The following is a 21272-nucleotide window of genomic DNA, read 5'->3' on the forward strand; positions in this document are numbered from 1 at the left end:
GAGATATTTGCAATGAGGATATTATTAATCCTGCTATAAGGTAGGGTAATATTTTCCAAAGAGGCCTAACTCTTCCTGTCAGAAGTTAATTAAGTGCTTCAGGCTCTATATATCAGAGAAAGGAAATGTGTAAATTAGTGGGAAAGTTAAGAGAGAAGACATTGTTTAAAAAGTATTTCTGTAATCTAGAAAATACTGCTTTTTAAGAAAACCTTAAATTATATTAAATCTGATGGTAAATAAGTATGATTTAATGCTTACCCACCATTTTCTGGAAGGTATCAATTAGCATGTATCTTCAGCACTCATTAGGGCACATCCAGATACTGTCTTCAGTCTTGGACATTGATAAACTGAGGTGAGGTCAGTGAAGCCTCCAGAGCAGTCAGGGCTGGCCCTGAAGTGAGGTCTCAAGATCTGTAGGTGTGGAAGGGATGAGAAGATATATTCAGGCTCTTCACAGAGGTGCCACAATTGGTACAGAAGACAATGGCTGGAGTCTCAAGAAAACAGGTGCTGCAAGGTTTGGACCTCAGGGCTACTCCACGATTGGAGCTCATTAAGTTTCTCTGGAGCATAAATCTGGACCCCTTCATCACAGCCTAGACACAGCTCCTGATCCTGGTTGCCCAGATGTAGATAATGCATGGAGGAGATGTCCCTGCCTACCTGGAGACTCTGTATCCCTTACATTCCAAAAGTTCTGCCACATAAAATCCCTGGTATTTTTTGCATGCTCCAAACAGTCCAGCCATGCCTAAGTCTATCAAACAATATTTGGCCACATTGTTCTGGGTTGATGTGGTGACGTTTTTGGCAGCTGGGAAGGGGTCCCCCGGGGTGGGGGGTGGCTCAGGTAACCTCTGATGGCTCTCCCTGCTCCAGGATGCTTGGGCCAGGCTCAGATCAACAGCGAAAAAAAGATTTTTGCCTCTGCAATTAACATATTCAAGAAGGGAAAACAGCCGGTGATTAAAGGCAGAGCAGAGCAGAGGGGGAGACGAGAGAAAGCAACGCAGGAAGAGAGAGAACATCACCTGAGAGCAATGCTGGAGCAGAGAGAGCAAGGTCGGTGAGGAAGGAGAGGGAGAAAGTGCCTGTCCAGAGATTTTTCTCTACAGCCCGTGGTGAAAATAGGCTAATAATTTAAGATTCTGTTACAGAAATACCCAAGGGTTGCTCAAATAAACAGATTTTCTTTTACATGCAGGAGAATGGTTCTGGGGGAAATGCATTATTCCATCCTCAGCTTCCCTTGCAAATAACTGAAAGAAATCGAATGGGGGAAAATTCTGTAATTCTGTTGTTGTTGTTATTGTTGTTACTTTGTTCCCGTGCAGCCATAATATATGCAGCCTTAAATAGTTTAAAGAAGCCATTTAATCACAGTATGCAGGAGGAAAGTAGTCTGGTGTACCAGACTGACTGGTACCCTTATGGGTATACTTAGTGGTATATTAGACAACAGCCATTTATGCCAATAAAGTAGTATAAGTATTTGCAATTTGTACTCCAGAAGAATTTTATATTAAACCAAATTACAAGTTTTACTTTCTCATGTGTGTGTGTGTGTGTGTAGGAAAGATTTTCCTCTTCCCATCTTTCAATTTTCTTGGCAATTTCTGGACAATCTTCCACTCTCTCTCCCTGGCAGAAGAGCAATCATTCCATAATTGTGTTTCCCAGTCTTGGAGCTACAGATGTAAGATAGCACCAGGTATGCCAAACACATAATGGCAGATTTATTCCACAGATAGAGCAGCACAATGTGAAATCTCTTCCAGCTATCTCAGCTGTGTTTACACATTTCTACCTACTATAGTGCAAACACTTCTGTAGTGCAGACAGACAAAGACTGCCTAGTGGATGGTGTTTCTCCAGTTCCCCAAGTGTTTTGTCACATATTCCTTATGGCAACTATAAAAATCTTGGCTAAGTGGAAAAAAAGATGTTTTAGGTTATATATGACAGAGGCAAGGTGAAAATATACTTACTGATATATGTGAACACATGATTTTATCTACAGCTGCTATTTTTAGTGACACATTTTAAATTCAAACCCAGTCTTTTATTCTTATATGTTATAAAAGAATGCAGGCACTTTTGACAATAGAAACATTTGACACAAATTCATTGAAAAATTTTTAAAAATCAGTCCATCTGCAAAATATCAATAACTATGAATTCTTGTTTGTGACTTTAATCTTTGTATTTCTCCTGCTACAATTTTGGTCCCATTGATTTGAAAAATATAAAAATGCTCCTTTTTTTTTTTTTTTTTTTTTTTTTTTTTTTTTTTTTTTTTTTGCCAGTGATGGTGATGTTTCTGAGTTAGTGACACCGAAATATACAAAAGGAACACATTACCTTAATATTTCTTTTAGCTATTATTCTCTACAAAATTACATTGCATTTTAGTGTCATTCTTTAATGGCATTCTCTATCACCTTATAAGATGAGCTATGGCTAGATATTCTTTCCATAAAGGATAAAATAATTGATATACACACTGTCTAAAAACCATTTTGTCTGTGAGACACTGCTGTGTATGGAAGGAAAAGAAATAAAGTGGGGGAGCATTTCTCTATGCTATAATACTTTCAGAGGATGGAACTGCTGAGTGTTTAAGCAGAGATGTGAGTGTAATTTAAAGAATAGTTATACACTTGAAAACTCACTCTACCTCCTGCTGAATTCATCTTGGTATGAAAGCACTTTACAGAGAAAAAATATGAGTGATGGATGAGTTAGCAGTGATAAAGGTACCTGGAATTTAGTACTTACATGCTTTTAAGAAGATATGAAGCATGTATTAATACTTTTGTGCTTATTCTATGAGTCTGTAGTTGCAAACTGTCACAGCTTAGGCCCAGCAGGTACCAACGAGGCCTCGGTGAGATCATCCCCCCACCCTGACTGTGGGGCTGGGAGGAGAAAATCCACCCAAAGGCTCCTTAACCGAGATATGGAGAGGGAGGCTTGCATTCTCCAGTAACAGGAAAAAAACAGACAGGTTCTACTTGGGAAGGTAAAAAAAACCCTAATTTAATCTACAAGGAGAAAAAGCAAACACGGCCAGATCTTAATGCCTTCCCCCCACCCCTCCCTTCTTCCCTGGCCCACATGGCTTCACTGCGGCCTCCCCCTCAGGGCACGGGGGATGGGCAGGGGGCGTTCAGGGTCAGTTCCCCACACGGTGTTTCTGCCGCTCCTTCCTCCTCAGGGGGAGGACTCCTCACATTCTTCCCCTGCGCCAACGCGGGGTCCCTCTCATGGCAGAGAGTCCTTCAGGAACCCCTCCGACATGAGTCCCTCCCGTGAGGTGCAGTCCCTCAGGAACTGCTCCAGCCCGGGCTGCCCAGAGAGTCACGGCTGCTGTGGGAACAGTCACCTCCTCTGACACGGGGTCCTACACGGCTGCAGAGCCACATCTGACCCTCTCCCAGATCCTGCACAGGTTGTGGCTCCATGTCTGCCCCACCTGAAACACTTCAGGGGCTACAAATCCACATTTACCCCCCTGGGGTCCTTCAGGAACCCGCGTGCTCCTCCATGTGCTGCAGGGACACAGCCACCATCTCACCATGGGCTGAGGGGAAATATCTGCTCAGGCACACTTTTCCCCCTCTTTCCTCATTGACCTTGGTGTCTTTCCTCTAGCATTGCTCTTGCCTTCTACAGGTCTTTTTGGTTTTATTGTTTGTTTGGTTGGTTTTGGTTTTTTGTTTGTTTTTTGTTTTCTTGAATGTGTTCCTCACAGAGCCACATCCAACTTCCCAGATCTGCTCGGCTTAGGACAAGAGGCAGGGCAGGGATTGTAACGAGGGGAGCTTCCAGCAGCTTCTCACAGGAGCCTGTGGCCTCTTCTCTTCCAAAACAGCACTGAACTGACACAGACAAGACTAAATCACTAGAAGATACAGTATAGAATGTGTATAGTGTATATGTGAAGATACAGTACAGAAGACACAGTGTAATGGCCTCTCCCCTATGCTCACCTTTGTTGCAATGTGAAACAGCTGCGAGAAGTCCAAAACAAGCTTTGACTTCAGTAGTTTTGGAATTATTTTCATAATTTTTATTCACATGTATAACTATGATCAACAGATACCCTGTGTCACTGCCATGGGAATGGGTACCGTGGAAACCACAACCTTATTTCTCAATGAATTTATTAAATAAGGATACAAAATCAATAACGAAAACATGAGAGACTGGATTCTATTGTGAGCTTAAGTTACATTTAAAAGATTGGAACCTGCCAGGCTCTTATTATTGTTCTTAGGAGTGGGATGATCATTATGGTATAATAGAAAAGAGCATGAATGTGTTATGAACCTGTACTAATCCTTATTTCTGATAAAACTGTCAGAATTGTCAATCTCAGTGTTTTATAAACAGACTAGACTTTTAAAAAAATTTCCTTAGCTATTGATTACATTATGTTTTTTTGAATTAATAATGCTTCTTAGGTGCATGTTTTGTCACCATGAATTTTGCTTATCTACAGGTACATATTATTCCCATATCAGAACAGTAGAAGCAATCTTTAGTCTCAAAACATTTTTAACCATTCCCTTCATACTGTTTTGTTGGATAAGTCATTAGGAAACAGGTTTTCAGTTGAGCACACCACGGATTCACATGGAGATATTTTCTGGCCAGCTTTCTTGGTGTAAAACACTACAGCTACTTCTACAGCTACTACTACCCTACTACTACAGCTACTGTGTGTTTCAGTAAAGTAGTTAAGAGACAGTAGTAAAGAGTAAGAGTAAGAGTAGTAAAGTGAAAGTCTGAAAATGTCACAAGGACCTTTGCTCTGTTTCATCTATTTTCATTTTTGCATCTGTTTTCACTGTTTCATAAAAAACCTGAAAAAATTAAAAAAACCTAGTATCTTATGAGCTGGAGATCTGTCTGGTGATTACTTTGTTCCTGGTATTTTAGCAAACAGACTGTCTTGAAAGCATCCCAAAAACTGGACACTAGGAATCAGACACACATACAGACTGGCAACTTCTTAAACCCTCAGAAGATACTAAGATAAGAAAAGTATAAAATTGGCTAAAAACTTCTTTAGCTTTCCACTGGGTGTGTGTTCTGCTTCTTTGGATATGTCCATTCTCCACGCCACAGTGAACAGATGGCCATGATACCTTTGGTTGAGTGAACTCAGTGTCAGAAGATTTCTTGCTGTGGGAGTACCAGAGCTCCACATGGATGCACTAAGCCACCACGACCCACTGTGGGTTTTATCATAGACACATCTATATTTAAAGGGATTGTAGAGCTTCAGAACAGCCTTTTAAGAAGGCTTCCCATCCACCCATGGCATTGGGGACAGTGATTTTGTATGTAGAAGCAAATTCTTGGAATGCTTATAGTCACCAGTTAGCAGATAACTAAATCTTAAAAAAAATAGCTGACATAAAAGAAAAAGATACCAGTTACATGACAGGCTGTTCCACATACAACATAGTAAAATACAGTTGTAAAAATTTCACCAACTTTGAGGTTTTATAATTTATGTCATGTTTAAGGGGACTAATCTACCATTAGGCAAAGGTTCAAACCTGTCATTCAGAGTTAATCAAGTTGTCTGAAACACTCTCATTAAGAATGCCAGATGTATAGTTTTAACATCCTTCAGACTCACACACTCACCCAAACATGTCAGCAGCTTTCAAGGTGTGTGTGCAGATCAAGGAAGAAGAGCTTTTAGCTTTCCCTTTTGGTCTGCTGATAGGGTTAACGTGTTTTCCAAAGACAAACAATATGATTCTGGTATGGGCAGTTGCTTAGAAGAAATTGAGTTTGTCAGGATATTAAATAAATTTGGCACTTTCATGTTCTTAATCAAGCTTAGACAAAGTTTACAAAATATTTATAATCTTACCTTTTCCTTGAATACCTTTTTTCAGCTTCTGTTTCAGATATAGGTCTAGTTGTTGAATTTTTTGTCTCTATTCCATCTAATTTGGATGCACATTGGAAAAATTCATAGATATATTTAAAAAAGAAAGTGAAAGAAGATAAAAACTTCACAGCAAAAAGAAAACAGGACAAGGACAATTTGAGGAGACATTCTATCATAAAATTTTCTCATCAGAAAAGCATTTTAGACACTTTTTTTTTTTTTCTTATACACATCAAGGGTACTCAGGGAAGCAGAAATAATGGCCTCTGGCTAATGATTGAAAGGTAATGTCAAAGAACTGGTAACCCAGACACATGTGGCTATAACAAATTTCTCTCCTTTCTTTTCTACTCCATCTGGGAAAAATGGTAACAGCTACTGAGTGTGCTGCCATATCTTGGAGACAGAGAGTAATATCATAGGTTGGAAGGGATCTCCAGAAGTCACCTAGTCCAGTCTCTCATTCACAGCAGGTACAAAAGGTTGTTCAAGGCCTTTTCCAGTCATGTTTTTGCTATCTCCAAAGATAGAAATTCCACACCTGAGAAATCTGTGCCAGTGTTTGACCACCTGCACAGCAAGCATTTTTCCTTATATCTAATCATATTTTTTTCATGTTGCAGCATGTTTCTGTTGCCTTTTTTCTTGCTGCAGCACAGCTCTGAGAAGACTTCTTTACACATTCAGCAGTGGATAGCAATAAAGCCTCCCCAAATCTTCTCTTCTCCAGGCTGAAAAGACCAAGTTCTCTCAGCCTATCTGTAGACATCATGTTTTCTTACCCCTCGTTATCACCTGATTTCCTCCAGTACTTGCAAGTCTTTTTTGCAGGGAATACCCAGAACTGGACACACAGTCTGATGAGGCTCATATTCAGAAGAAGGATCCCTCCTCGGGGAGCCGGTGTTTGTTTCTCCAAGGACACAAGGACACACTGCTGATGCCCATAGTGCACCAGGGCTTCCAAGTCTTTTTCTGCAAAGCTGCTTTCCATCCAGTCAGCCCAGCGACTCGACACCTGCATGGGCTTATGACAAACTGGAGTAATTTGCCCTGGGTTATAAGGTTTCTATTGGTCCATTTCTCAGTCCTTTTGCTGTACCTTGGATAATAGCCTTCCCTACAGCATAGCAGGGCACACCACAGTTTGACATTGTCTATAAGCTTGCTGAAAGTGCTCTGTCCTATCATCCAGATCATCCCTACCCTTGAGGTTCACCTATCTGGCCACCTAGCAATTAGATTTTGTACAACCCATCATCACACCCCTTTAGCCCAGTTTTCCAGTCCATTTCTCATTTCTCAGCCCATATCTTTCTTTGAAATATATCAGGTATACTTTAAATTGTGAATATTCATTATATACCCTGTGGGGGCAAAAAAAAAAAAAGCTTTAGAAATTTGTTGATTTTCTACACGGTATTGTAAATGCCTCCTGGATATGTCATGTTTTGTCCTTGGTGAGAAGGGCTCCCCCTCCCCTCCCCCTCCACCCCCCCAATCTTATAAATGATTTTGATATCCCTGCAGTTTTCATTAAATGTGATTAGTAGAAGAGTGTATGTCAACAAGATTGACCAGGGATGATCCTGATCCAATTTAAGCTTAAAAGAAAGTCAGTAATGCAAATACTTAGAGATGACAAAGACAGATCAATTGAATTATAATTTTTGTTGCTCTTGGTTTAGTGATTAAAATGACCTAGAAAAGAACTTCCCTTAACACTGATTCCATTTAAAAGGGTGATGGGGAAGGGCCCACATTGTATGTCAGAAATTGGTTCCTAACTTTCATGGTCATTTTCTGTATGTGTAAGGGTATAAGATTAGAGACCTTGAACGCACCTGTGTTTTAACTGGATTTGATAAGACATGAAGGATTCACCTCTCCTACTTTTTTCATGCATCAGAAAGGATGTTTAACCAGTAGCTGGATTTGTTTTGAAAGATGCAATTGGATTTAGCCTAATCCCGGAGACAGGGAGAAAGAACCTTGGTTTATTAGCTCCTCTGAAGGGATGCAACTGACAGAATTCTAGAGCACTTTGCAGCACTTCCAGCACCCAAAGGAGCAAGAAAGCCTCAAACTGAGTCATACTGTTTATTCTATAACAATATGTTCTGATATATTTTGAAATTGATGATCCAAGAAACCAGGCACAAATTATGATTCACAGCACTGTAATGTTGCTATTCATTTATTTTCAATCAGCAAGGAAACACGCCACAAAGTGCATACTTATATACAGGAGAGAAACTTATTTACATTTACCTTGCAATCCACAGAATTTTAAATATATTGCAACTGAATACATAGTAATGAAACGCACTAAAACCAGTTTCTCTCAGCAATTTGTGTCTAAGCACACAACGGAGCCTGTGGAAAAACTTAATAGGTTGTTGCGAATTAGCACATTGTGAAGAAAAGGTCTCTCTGCTTTCATAAATGAACAACCTGAAACTTGATTTTAGCAGACTAACAGAAGACAATTTTTAAATAAACAGGATTTGTGTGCTTTGTTGCACTGATCAAAACATTTTACTATTGCAAGAGAAGACTGAGGAGGTGGGTGCCTTGTCTTTCTAGGTTTACCTTGTGAACAGTGAAAAAAAATATCTTCCAGAAGAGGATTCCAATTTAGGTGCTCAAAGTGCATTTGCAGGGCACCATTCTCATGTCATCCGTCAATATGTTAATTTCTCACAAAGTTTGAAAAACATCAGATGAGTGCTTTCCAATCCTTCCCCAAATGCTTCTGTCTGAGATTTCTGGGCTCAGCCTCTTGATTTTTGTCTCTTCCACCTCACAGTCTATTTATTATCTGAGAGATGAATGGTTGTGGCTGGTGGTAGGATGAATAATATACTCCTAGGTTTGACACCCTGTCTCTGGCTGGACCTTCACACAGCCTCAAGCTCTGCACACCCTGCCCTGCTCAGGGATGTGTAGGGAACAGCAGATGCTTTGCCCATGGAAGTAAATTGCAGCCTGGCCAAATCTCACAGTCTCTGGGATAGGTAGAAGGAATCTCATCTCACTCACTGCATTTCTCACCTCAGTTGTACCAATGTGTCTCCCCTTTTCTATGGGTCAGGGATGACCGTGGATGTTCCAGAAACTCCTAAACCCTTCTCAAGTTCTTTTGGAGTTTCCCCTTCAAAGGAAGAAACCAAGCTCAAATGAAAAATGCTATAGTTTGAAAATAAGTAATTAAACCAAATAAAAATAAAAAAAACATTTGAATGAAAGCAAAGGAAACCAGTAGCATATTTACATTTCTCACAATTCAGAGAAGGATTTTTTAGTTTACTGAGATGACGGAAAAAAAAACCCACATAAAAAAAGCAGAAATCAAGGTGGACCAGGGAGGAAATGGCATGGGAGCATAAAAGGGTGGTGGTGGTGTGTGAAAGACTGGTGGTGTGTGAGAGGAATGCTGGTTCTAGTTTGGGTGCCAGAGGCCTCTGCCTGATCAGAACACTTTGATCTATCTTTTTATGAAACTCCACTTTTACTACTCTTGTGTGTAGGTGTATGTGAGAAAACTTCAAGCTGGAATCCTGTTTGGTAGGAGAAGTCTGGTTGCAAGATAATGGAGAGACTATGGGTCTGGATGTGGTCCTAGGGAAAAAAAAACAGCCCAAGAACTTGATATAGGAGAGATTACACACCTGAGAGTCATATGGTAGAGAAAGCTGTGAAAGCTTTTGACTATTTTAGCATATTTTATAACTGAGCTGAGGAATGACACTTCCATTAATTTTTATTATTTGAAATAGTAACCTCATTCCCGAGAAAGTAAAATAAATGTCAACAACATTAGTGGTAAACACCCTGCTCCTTTTTGATGACATGTCCTTGAATTTCTGAGTTGCAAGTAACAAGAAAACCTTATTACTCATGCTAAGGCTCTGGCTGCCAATTTATATGGGGTTTGTACTCCCCAGTTGTTTACAGGATGACATTTGTTCCTTTGTCTCTGGGAGCTTGGTTCAGAAACAAGGGAGCTGACAAATAAACAAAGGGAAAATACTTTTCAAATGCAGGACTGGTACCTGCAAGCCCACTGAACTCTGCAAGGCAGGTGTTGTTTTCTCAGACAGTAACTCTGAATGCAGTGTGAGATTCAGAGATGTTTTCCTTCTACTCAGTAATGGATAAACAGATAGCTAATGACACTCCAGAAAGCATATCTAAAGATCTAAAATCAGAGTTGGCAAAGCAACCCTGAACAAGAGCCTTGTGTAGCTGCACATTGTAACACTGTCCTTAATGGCAGAATATTCATTTTTCACAGCACACCTTTTGTCTCATTACACCCATGGACCTTAGAAGGGACCTTTCTACTTTGCCAGAAGGAAAACAGAGTTCTGATGTCTATTGGCAGCAATTTCCACCTCATTAACACTACCTCCTGCTGCATACCATTTTTTCATAGCCATTCCCTACCAGGCCCTTGCTCTTACCACCCTTCTCTAGCCCATTGCCATTTGGAAAAGGTTTCACAGGCCAACATCCTGCCTCAATCCATGGCAATGTCTCACGGAATCCCTTTCCCAGAGGGCTCATCTTTATCCTTATAGTCCTGCTCCAAATCTTGAGGAGCTGACAAGCCATCCTTAGGAAAGATTCCTTAGCTGAAAATACGGATTTAGATCAATTACATCTCCCTTATTTCCCTGCTTAGTTTGTTGTTTGCTGCTAAGTGCCTCTGCCAATGGCTTTTTCTTAGGCTGCAGGGAAGCTGGAAGCTGTCAAATGCAGTAACATGAACTGAAAACCAGCTCTCTGTCTCTAAATCAGGGCCACTCTTATGACCAGTTCTGTTGCATCCAGAGATAATCCACTATTATCTAGAAGCAGGTGTAATAGAACAAGAAAGAATAACTGATAATTAGTGGATAAATTCTGCTGGAAAAAGGATTAAGGAAACTACCTGATTATCAGTGCCACACTTATTAAAAAAAAAAAAAGTAATTAAAATGGGGTGCATTTAATTACTGCATAAATTCCAAGTTGTCCCAATTAGGAGTGTGAAAAACATGATAAAATTACCTTTTCAGTAGGCTAAATGATGTACAATTAATGCTTTTTTAATCAGTATACCTGCAAACTATTTAGAGAGTGGTTCTATTTTACAGTGTCTTCACAAAGGCCTGACAACCTTTGTTTTATTCTCTGCATGTATTTGATTTTCCCTGTGTTAGATCGTTGTGTGTGTTCAGAATTTCTCTGTGAGGCAGCATAGCACAGCTCCTCCAACAGCACAATAATGGGAATTACTTTGATAACTGTAGGACCAGCAACAAAAAGAGGCTGCTGCAGAGGTCAGAAAGGGAATGGGTAGCTGCAAGCACAAATGAAGAAGAGGAATAACACTCCTGCTCTCAGCAATCACCCCCTGCTCTGGTGTTTGCTGCTCCCTGCCCTGGTGTTTGCTGCTGCACAAAGTGGGGCAAAGCCCAGTGGTCACTGGTGGGGAGAAGGCAGGAACTGGGTTCCTGTTGCTACAGGCTGTTGCAACCACAGCTTTTCACCAGAACAGTCAGGGCTCCCAGGGAAAGAGGAATTCCTTACAAAGATAACTGGAAACCTGCATGAACCTTGAAGCAGAATCCATAGTTTCTCTCCCTTGGAGCCAAAATTCACTAGAAGATGCAAGGCTGTGTTGTGCTCTCTGTCTGAAAAAGTCTGTGTCTGAAGAAACCTCCACAAACATCTTCAGGCCAGCTCTTCCAGCCATCTCCAACTGCTGCTCCTCAGGTATCAGAAAGGATGTCACAGGTTTTGTTATGCTTACTTGCTGGCAGAAAGCCACCATCAGAAAATATACTGTAAATAATGTTGAAAGATAGAACAAACTATCTCCTGGAATATTTCCAGCTATTCACAGGAGCAGTGATAAACACAGAAAAAGCTGTTTCTCTTTGGCAAAGCATGTTTCTGTGTGTGTATATATATATATATATATATGAATACATATATGTATCTATAAATTTGTGTGCATGCAGACAGTACTGCTAAGCCTGGGAATGAGATGTTACCCCTTTAAAAAAAAAACAACAAAACCCCAAAACATAACAACTCAGCATTGCAAGGGCAATTACACATTTAGCTGACTTTTTGTATACAGGAGTTGCATAATTATTTATTGGGGCTGAGTACTTCAATGATCTGGCACCGTTTTCTTCACAAAGCCTGCTAAGTGCTTCTTCCCCCAGTTGAGAATATAAATTACATAAAACAGAGGCCACCCTTCTCATCACAGTATGTGTTTCTTTTTTAATATTTCTAAGTGATGCTGTGGTGTTTCATATATTTTATTATTTTTAGAAGGCTTGGCCCCAAATCTATTTGCTTATCACTTTCATTTACTGAGTTTTTACTGGTAGACCAGTCAGGGCATCACAATAAAAAAAAAAAATCAACAATGATATTTATAAAATTTCTCTTCCTTTCTTTTAAGAAAGATAACATTTTGCTATTCTGACTCCATCCTCTGTCAGCTATAGCTCAGGTAACTGAACTGTCCTTATTTCTTACTTTGATTTATTACTCAGAACAGAAGAGAATAATAAAATAGTTATGGAAGCATCACAGTTTGAAAAGGGTTATAAAAACAGCTTACATCTCTAAGTTGAAGGAACTGGTGTCTAAAATTTCTTCATTGGATGGAGCTTAATTTTGTTGACCCTAAATCAGTGAGTTTTTCAGATGTGAATAACAAGGAAATAAGTTTCTAAACTTTAAAATTAAAGAAGTTTCTAAGTTTCTCATACCTCATACCTCATTGCTATTACCAATTGTCTAGGGTTTAATATGCATAGAACTTTAGAAAGGTCATGGCACTTGGGGAAGGATGACTGGAAGAAAAGCAAGCATCACTCCTATCTTCAAGGACAAGAAGGAGGACTATCTTTTTACAACATACCTTAATAAAAATTATACTATCTCCAAATATTCTTCCCTAGCATCCTTTAAGTCCTCCCTCCCTTAGTCTGTAATTCCCTTTGTTTTGCATGTGTCTGGGGGGAGAAAATTTATTTCTTTGACTTCATCTCACATCAGGACCAGAGGTAAATCCTTCTCCTCAGATGGCCCTTGGCCTAACCCAGGAGCAGCTCATCCTCTCCCTAGTTAGTGTCTCTGTTGCTGTTCCTCTGCTCCTTGCCACATCTTTGTGTTTCATGAGTGAGCCATTAGTCAGAAAACCTGACTGCAGGTCCTAGGAACAAGATAACGTCTCAACTGAAAATGGAGTTTCCACAAGACCATAATTTTCACAGGAAAATTTCTATTTTCATCCCACTCTTCCCAATTAAAAGAATTAGGATATTAAATATGAACCATTTTGTTTCATGTTGTCTCATCCTAAGTGGAAACATTGAGATGTTCAACTGCACTGGAGGCATCTCATGTGACATGAATCCAGGCACCTTTAGCTCCTGCCATACCCCAGGAGGAGTGTTTTTTGACACCCTAGTTCCTTTTTTCCTGTTTTACAAGGCAGGTTTTTCAAAATCTAGTATGTATAGTCTCAAACATATGTATGTAGAGTAAAATCCCTGTATGTTATTTGTAGTACAGGGTAATATTACTTTGGACAAAGGTCCTAGGGAAGGCCCTGGGAAACCAGGCAAAGTGACCTAACCATTCATATTGCAAGAGTTGTACAATGAAGGAAATAATAGCAAGAAATCACAAAGTATTTACCAGAAGATATACTTAACAAAATATTTAAATTAGTCAGTCTTAATCTTAAAATAAATTTTAAAAAAAAGTAGTGCAAGGGGAAGAGAATGAAAAGAAAAACTTAGTTTTTAAATAGGCATTAAAATGTTCATGTTTCATACTTGTAATGAAGGTTTTAATAAGAGAAGAAGATAAGAATGATTGTAACTGGTAATGCACCAGTTCCCATTTTAGCTGTCATTTTAACAACATAAATTTTAGGTTCTGTAGGAGCTCTGTTGATCCCAATATATTTAATTTCCTTGCTGAGTGTCTGCCTGTGTGGTATTATCATTCCAGAGTGAAGTGCCTTAGCCACTGTAAAACTACTTGAGCTGATCTTTAATCTTTTCTCAAAATGAATTTTTCAAAATTATTTTTAAATGAGCTTTTACTGCCAGTGAAAGGTGTGAGATGTATTTATTCCCATTTTTTTTTTTTCACTTTTCTCTCCAAGTCAGGACACGAGATGCATGTCTCATTATAAATGACAATTTCCTAGATAAAAAATTTCTCCCATTATATCACAGATAGCAGTAGTGCAAACTTCCCTATACTATTATAGCCCAGACTATTAGTACCTCAGCACCTCACAATCTGTAATGTTTCATGTGACTGAAATAAATAACTTTGCAAATGACTTCTGCAGAGCCATGAGAATACCAAACCAATCTTCATCTCCCACTTAGTCACGTCCATCTTTAAATTTTATAGTCCTTTACATTCCTTCTTCATTCTAGTTGGTCCTTATTCCAATCTAATACTTCTGCCAAGATGCTTGCCCAGTAAAATGCCATCTGAAATTTCTGTTGTTTCAGAGGGGCAACAGAGGAAGTCTACTGAGCTTCAAGAACTCTGAACAGGAGTTTGATTTTAACTGGTAAATACCATATTCTGTATTGATGCTCTCTTGTTTGCTTATTTTGTTGGGGAAACCACAGACAAAACACACACACAATCCTCATTTCTTTATAACAGAATTTTCACTGAAATTTCATTACTAAATCTTTCCCTAAAAGGGTATCCAGGCCAAGATTGGACTGATGGATTTCACCAGAACCCCAGTTTGAGAAGACCAAAATATGATAACATTTGACCCTTCCTGGCTATTTCCTGTCACTTCCAAGACTTCCTACTGCAGTTTCCCTATTTTGCAGTAAATAACACTTCCTCATGAAAGATTCGTTTATCCATATTCAAGTAAAAAAGGGGGAGTTTTCTAATAATCTGAAAGAAAAAAAAAAAAAGAAAAAAAAAAAAAAGGAAAAAAAGAAGAAAGGAGCTAAGTATATTATATTAATTACAAAAATTTTTATAAACTGCCAGGATGAGAAAATCCAAAAAGGTTATGGGTGAATATATCAGCAGTATTTATGCTACAAGACTGGGGGGTTCTTCCCTGCACAAAGCTAAAGAAAACAATATGTAATGTGATAAAAAAGCTTAAATACAATTCACTTAAGGCTTGATGCCTAGGAAGTTTTCAAAGCACATCACAGGGTCTGTATTCACCTGAGCAGACCACCAGACCCTTGGGCTGCAGTATAACATTGAGAAAAGAAGAGAATGGGGCAGACTGAAAAGACTTTTTGCACTTGGCAATCTTCCTCATTTAGTCACTGAGAAAGTGAACATGTCAAGAAGTGAAGTCAGACATCCAGTTTAATTTCCAAATGTCATTTTTATGTCATGAGCTCACAGCTAAGGGCTGCAGATACAGATCACCTCTCTCATAAGACACAAGGCTTGATCTACTGACCCTTGGGTAAAAGAAGGACTTTTCTATTTGCTTAACAAGAAACTCACAGTTAGGTGTGAATGTTGTGCTTGCATTGCAATGTGATCAGTTCCTTCAAGGGGAGCTGTTCCTTGGAGGTTGTGTCTAGAGGAACAATATTGCAGTGTAGCAGTTCATGGGACAGGGGATTCTCACATATGAAGAGGGAGCAACAGAGGATGATGTTATTTAAATTCAAACTTTCACTCCAAGAATCATTTGAAGGGGTTGGGCTTTGGCAGAAGATTTTCTGCCTGTTTTATACAACCAGTAGCTGCAAGGCTATTTTGTACAGGTTAAATGTCTGGGTTTTCAGTTACTGTGTTGGTGAAACCCTGCAATATTTCTTGTTCCAGTGGAAGATTTCAGATGTCTGAGACTGAGGTGTAGAGACACTAAAATTATTGTCCAATGTCCTGGCGTCCTTACAGAACAGGTGGGAGCAGGAGGATTTGAGGGATTTGGTTTTATTCACCTTGTCTGACACATCAGTGATGCCCTAGGTGACTCCTCCTATGAATTCCTCCAACAACCACATCACAGTTTCTCCAAGCGTGGCTAAACATTTCTCCTTCTGGATGAATATTCACTTGTCCCTGAGCCATTCTAACTATTCAAAACAGAGGGGGGTTGGAATGGGTGGGAGAGGTTGTAGGAAAAGTGAGCTCCCAAACTTCTGCATTGTGCCCTGGTTCCTCCTCTTACAGAAATATTTGGTTTTGATTTGGACCTCTCAGTGACAGCAGAGTGGTAGTAAAATTTTGTCCCAGGTCAGTCTTTCAGAGGAAAACTAAAAGGTGACTGAATAGTTACATGCCCAAAACACTAAAAAATTATGTAAAACCAAACCAGAATAATTATCTAAGTTCCTGATTTGTAACAAAACATATGTCTAACTTCTCCCAAAGAAGCTGTTTCATCTTTGAAAACATATTAAAAGGGAATAAAAGGGTAATTTCATTCAATAAATGCACATACCCCAAATGATACAATAAATGGTATCTAATTTCATTCTCTTATGCACTGTAATTTCCAGTGATCAGATAAACTGTATATACTACATTATTACTTCATATATAGGTATTACAGGTGTTCTTTTTAGAAACTACTAAAATATACTTACCACAGTTTAGCCTCAATTGGAATACGTAAAGCTGTTAATAATGAACACAAAGGTGTAACATGAAAAGATAATTTACTTGTTTGCTATATTTGATTTATCATCAGGATATAAAGTGGTAGTGAATTTTTAAATTGTAATGTGGTCATCAGAAAAACAGATCTTTTTTCAGATTTTGAGAGAAACTGGTCCAGCATAAAACTTGATGTTCAGATACGTATTCCTAAACTAGTTATAAAGCTAAAAGAGAAGAATAAAACCTCTTCAAATTATTTTTTTGCATTATAGCAGCTGTACTTTTTCATTGCAATTCTTACAAAGCAAATAAAAATCAAATGTATTGAAAATAAAAAATGCTTCTTAATCTTTCAAGTAATTTCAACTCATTACAAATTGAGTTCAGTAAACTCCATAGCAATGCCCTGGAGATGAAAGCAGAAACACTAATCAGTGATATGTCTCAGAAAGATGGGTTCAAAACCTCATCATTTGATAAGATGAGATCCAACACTGTTTCTCAGTGCTTTCTCATCATACCTTTTTGAGGTTTTCATGTGCTTTTCAATACCATGGATAAGATCAAGCCATACCATGTAGAGTTCATTTTCAAGTAAAATTCTCTGTTCATCGCTTCACTTTCTGTCCTATAGCTCTGCATGTGCATCATTGCCTTGATCTATTACTTCAGTAATTTTATGAAAAGGCAACCTAAGGCTTACCTAATTTAATTTTTCCATCTAAGTCCATGCTGCTGGCTCTGCCTTGGACCAGTCTTTCACATTCTTTCTCTTTAATACACACATTTCCCTCTGTAGTTGTGTTATTTTCTTAGCTAATGAATACAGTTCCATATCTTCATTGAAAGTATTTTGAAAGAAAATTCTCTTTCAGATCACTTGCTCAGAGTTGGTACAAAAATTTACTTGTACAGGTGATTCAGGTGGCAAATGGAAATTTTGAGCTCATTTTAGCAATATCCAGCCAAATACTTCAGTATATGATTCAAAAACTTAAGCACATACTTTAATTATCTTTCATATTGAATGAATTTGGGGAATTTATGTACATTTTGTAAATATTAATGTAAGAAATATTCAGAAAGGGTGCTGGCTAAACATACCCAGTATAAAAATTCTTGTACTCTCATGGATGTATTTTTTGAGCTGTGACTAACTGGTTGACTGCTAGAGAGGGTCAGTATTCAGGAAATATTTTGTTTTAAGCTTCAAGTGAAACAAATAGCCCTTTGTGGGAAAATAAGTTTATATTATTATAAGAAAAGGAAGATTTAAAAAAAAAATATATGTAAATAAATAATTCAAAGAAAGAAAGCAACCAAAATCAGTATCAGAACATTTGTAGTTTTTATGTGAAAGGCATGCTGCTTCCAGATACCAACTTTTGACCACAGATGGAAGCTAGGAGGATGTGTTCTTTAAATTTTTAAGCTAATTTTCTAACATTCTGTTTCCTTTGAAGCACCATCATCTACCTTACTACTGAGTTCCAGGCTGAATCATATCTCCATTGGATTGTAAAGCTTATTTTGCTTTATGATGAAGTTAGATGAGTAACTGCAATAAAACTACCAGGGCTGGAATTTCAAAGATGTTTTCAATGGACATGAGACTGCCTCTGCCAGGCACATCAAGATTTTATTGCTGACTTCTCTGGGAGCTGGCTGACTGTAGATAGTCTTACTTCTAGGGTCAACCATGCTGCAAATGGTTGGTCATAGGACTTCTGTGATTTCCTAAGTCAAAAGCAGCTGCTCAGTCATCTCTGGGATTTGCCAAGTTTTCCTGCTTGGGCAGGGGCTGAGGGCCCCTGGATGGAGCTCCCAGGATATGAGCAGGGGTGGGAGGTTCCATCCAAGGCTCAGCAGGACAGCTTGTCCTTAGTGCCCTCAACACAATATATCGATGGCCCATCATGGATTAAATATTAAAAGTGTGTAGTGAGGAAGACAATAGAGAGGATAACAATTCTCTGCCACAGACATAAGCCAGGAAACTGATATCATCAAATCTTTGGGTATAAATGTCCAACTTCTCAAAATCTGGCTTAGACATGACAAGAATATCAGCAACTACCTCAAAGCATAAGTAAGTTTCTCGCAGCTGCACAAAAGATTAAGTCTCAAACATCCCACTTGCTTTATATTTGTCACCTATGAAAGTAAGAATGTAAAACCCAGTTATTTTTCATCTAAATATGTGTTAAACTTATGCTCTGTGTAGAGAAAAGAGGAGAAGAGGGGATGTAGAATTCCTGTCCTTATAACCAGAGATAGTAATCCCTTGATTAAGGTCAGAGTGTTGATCCTTCCCCTCAGTGCTGTTGAGGCCACAGTTTGATTTCTGTGCTCAGATCTGGGCTTCCCAGGACAAGAGAGATTTACTGAAGCAAGTCCAGTGAAAACAATTTAGAAACCAGAGCAACTCTCCTGCCAGGAAATGCTGAGACATCTTGGACTGCTCATTCTGGAGAGGAGAAGGCTCAGGGAGGATCTTATTAATGTCCATAAATATTTGATGGGGGTGCAGTGATGAAAAGGAAGACAGAAGTATCCAGTGACAAGGCAGGAGGTAATGGGCACAAATGAAAAAAAAAAAAAATGTTACTCTGGCTGTAAGGAAACACTTTTTTACATTGGGGGTGGTGAAACACTGAAAAGGTTTACCCAGGGAGTTTGTGGACTCTCCATCCATGGGGACACTGTCCTTGGGCAACCTGCTGTACCTGATACTCTCTGAGAAGGGGGGGTGGGCTGGAGGATCTCCTAATGTCCCTTCTAATCCCAGTGATCCTGTAATTACAGAGAAGACAATATATGCAACCACATTAGGCAGTTTAGGCACAGCCTGGATAAAAAGGCACCATAGTTCTGCTCATTTCAGCTTGGAAACAGAGCCAGCACAAGAACACAGGGTTCTAGCTAAGTCCAGCAAGAGACTGTACTCAAGCCCCTGTACTCAGCGCTGGTGAGGCCACAGCTTGAGTCCTGTGTCCAGTTCTGGGCCCCTCAGTTCAGGAAGGAGATTGAGGTGCTGGAGCAGGTCCAAAGGAGGGCAACTGGGCTGGTGAAGGGACTCCAGCACAAGTCCTGTGAAGAGAGGCTGAGGGAGCTGGGGGTGTTCAGGCTGCAGAAGAGGAGGCTCAGGGGAGACCTCATCACCCTCTACAACTCCCTGAAAGGAGGTTGGAGCCAGGGGGGGGTTGGTCTCTTTTCCCAGGCAACCCTCAGCAAGACAAGAGGGCACAAGAGGTCTCAAGTTGTGCCAGGGGAGGTTTAGGTTGGACATTAGAAAGAATTTCTTTACAGAGAGGGTGATCAGACATTGGAATGGGCTGCCCAGGGAAGGGGTGGATTCTCCATCCCTGGAGATATTTAAAAAGAGACTGAATGTGGCACTCAGTACCATGGGCTGGGAACTGCAGCAGTAGTGGGTCAAGGGTTGGACTTGATGATCTCTGAGGTCCCTTCCAACTCAGTCAGTTCTATGATTCTATGATTCTAAGTCACTAAAGCTGCTCTGTGCCATAGGAAAAGGATGTTATGCTACTTGTGAGTTTAGACTGATGAATACTTCCTTTGTTGTGCTACATGCTGCAGTCCAAACTCATTCATTATAATTTAATTCCATTGAGATATCAAAGCATTTGAGACATTCCAGTGTAGCAAGCTCCTGTAACACACCATTTTCACTCTCAAATTTCAGTCACATTGGGCTTAGGTACAATCACTTAAGAGAACTGTGGCATCCCAACATCTGATTCCTTTATGTTACTTCCAGGGACTACATGATCTGTGTCATCACAAGGCTCTATGGTTCTAAGTTATTCTAAGTAATTTGAAAAGCTTGAAATAAAATACAAGTTTCCTCATCTCTTCATGTCACTGCACAAGTGCTATAATATGATTTAAAAGTACTAGGCCAATTACTTGCTGAGGCTTTCAGTTCCACTTGGAATCACATAAAAAGGGATGATAAAGGACTTAGTTAAAAACAAAACAAAACAAAACAAAACAAAACATATTTGCTGTTATTTGGGAAGAGATAAAATATACCTTAGTGGCTTCTGATTTGACTGTATTATGTTCCTTTTAATTTCCACCCAAAAAGCCTTTTTATTTTCTTCTTTTATTTTAGTCAATTGACAGACTAATATTTTTTCAATAAGTCATAATAAGCAATGCAAAAAAATGAGGTGCATCACTTTGATAGCTTACATTATAAACTTATTACCAGTGCACCACTGGAAAAATACAGTGAACTGCTATTCCCTCTCCCAAAAAAAAGGTATCTCAATACTTTCTAAGCCAGCAGGTCACTGCCATGAGTAGTGAAAGAAAACTTGGTAATACATTTGTACAATAACTTTAAAAAGTTTAAGTTACAATGAGTTGCAAAGGGCAGTGGCACAGAGTTTAGGAATTTTAGAGTCTTTACTTGACCTCTATAAGGTTTCCAATCTAGATACAGGCAGTGAAAGGCACTTTTTGACAACACAAATATGACAGCATCCATGTGTGCCCACGTACCTGGTGACTGTTCCCTCTGTCTGCCACACAGGGGGATGATTTACAGTCCCCAAAGTACTCACGTGCACGTCAGAAAACCTGAGAGAAGCCAAACGCTCACAAAGTTAATGGCTCACTGCTGCTGAAAAGAGCAACACATTCAAAATAAAATTTCTTAATATGTAGTTTGAAAGATTTG

This window comes from Heliangelus exortis, chromosome 8 (genome assembly GCF_036169615.1).
Source record: "Heliangelus exortis chromosome 8, bHelExo1.hap1, whole genome shotgun sequence".
Classification (NCBI taxonomy): Eukaryota; Metazoa; Chordata; class Aves; order Apodiformes; family Trochilidae; genus Heliangelus; species Heliangelus exortis.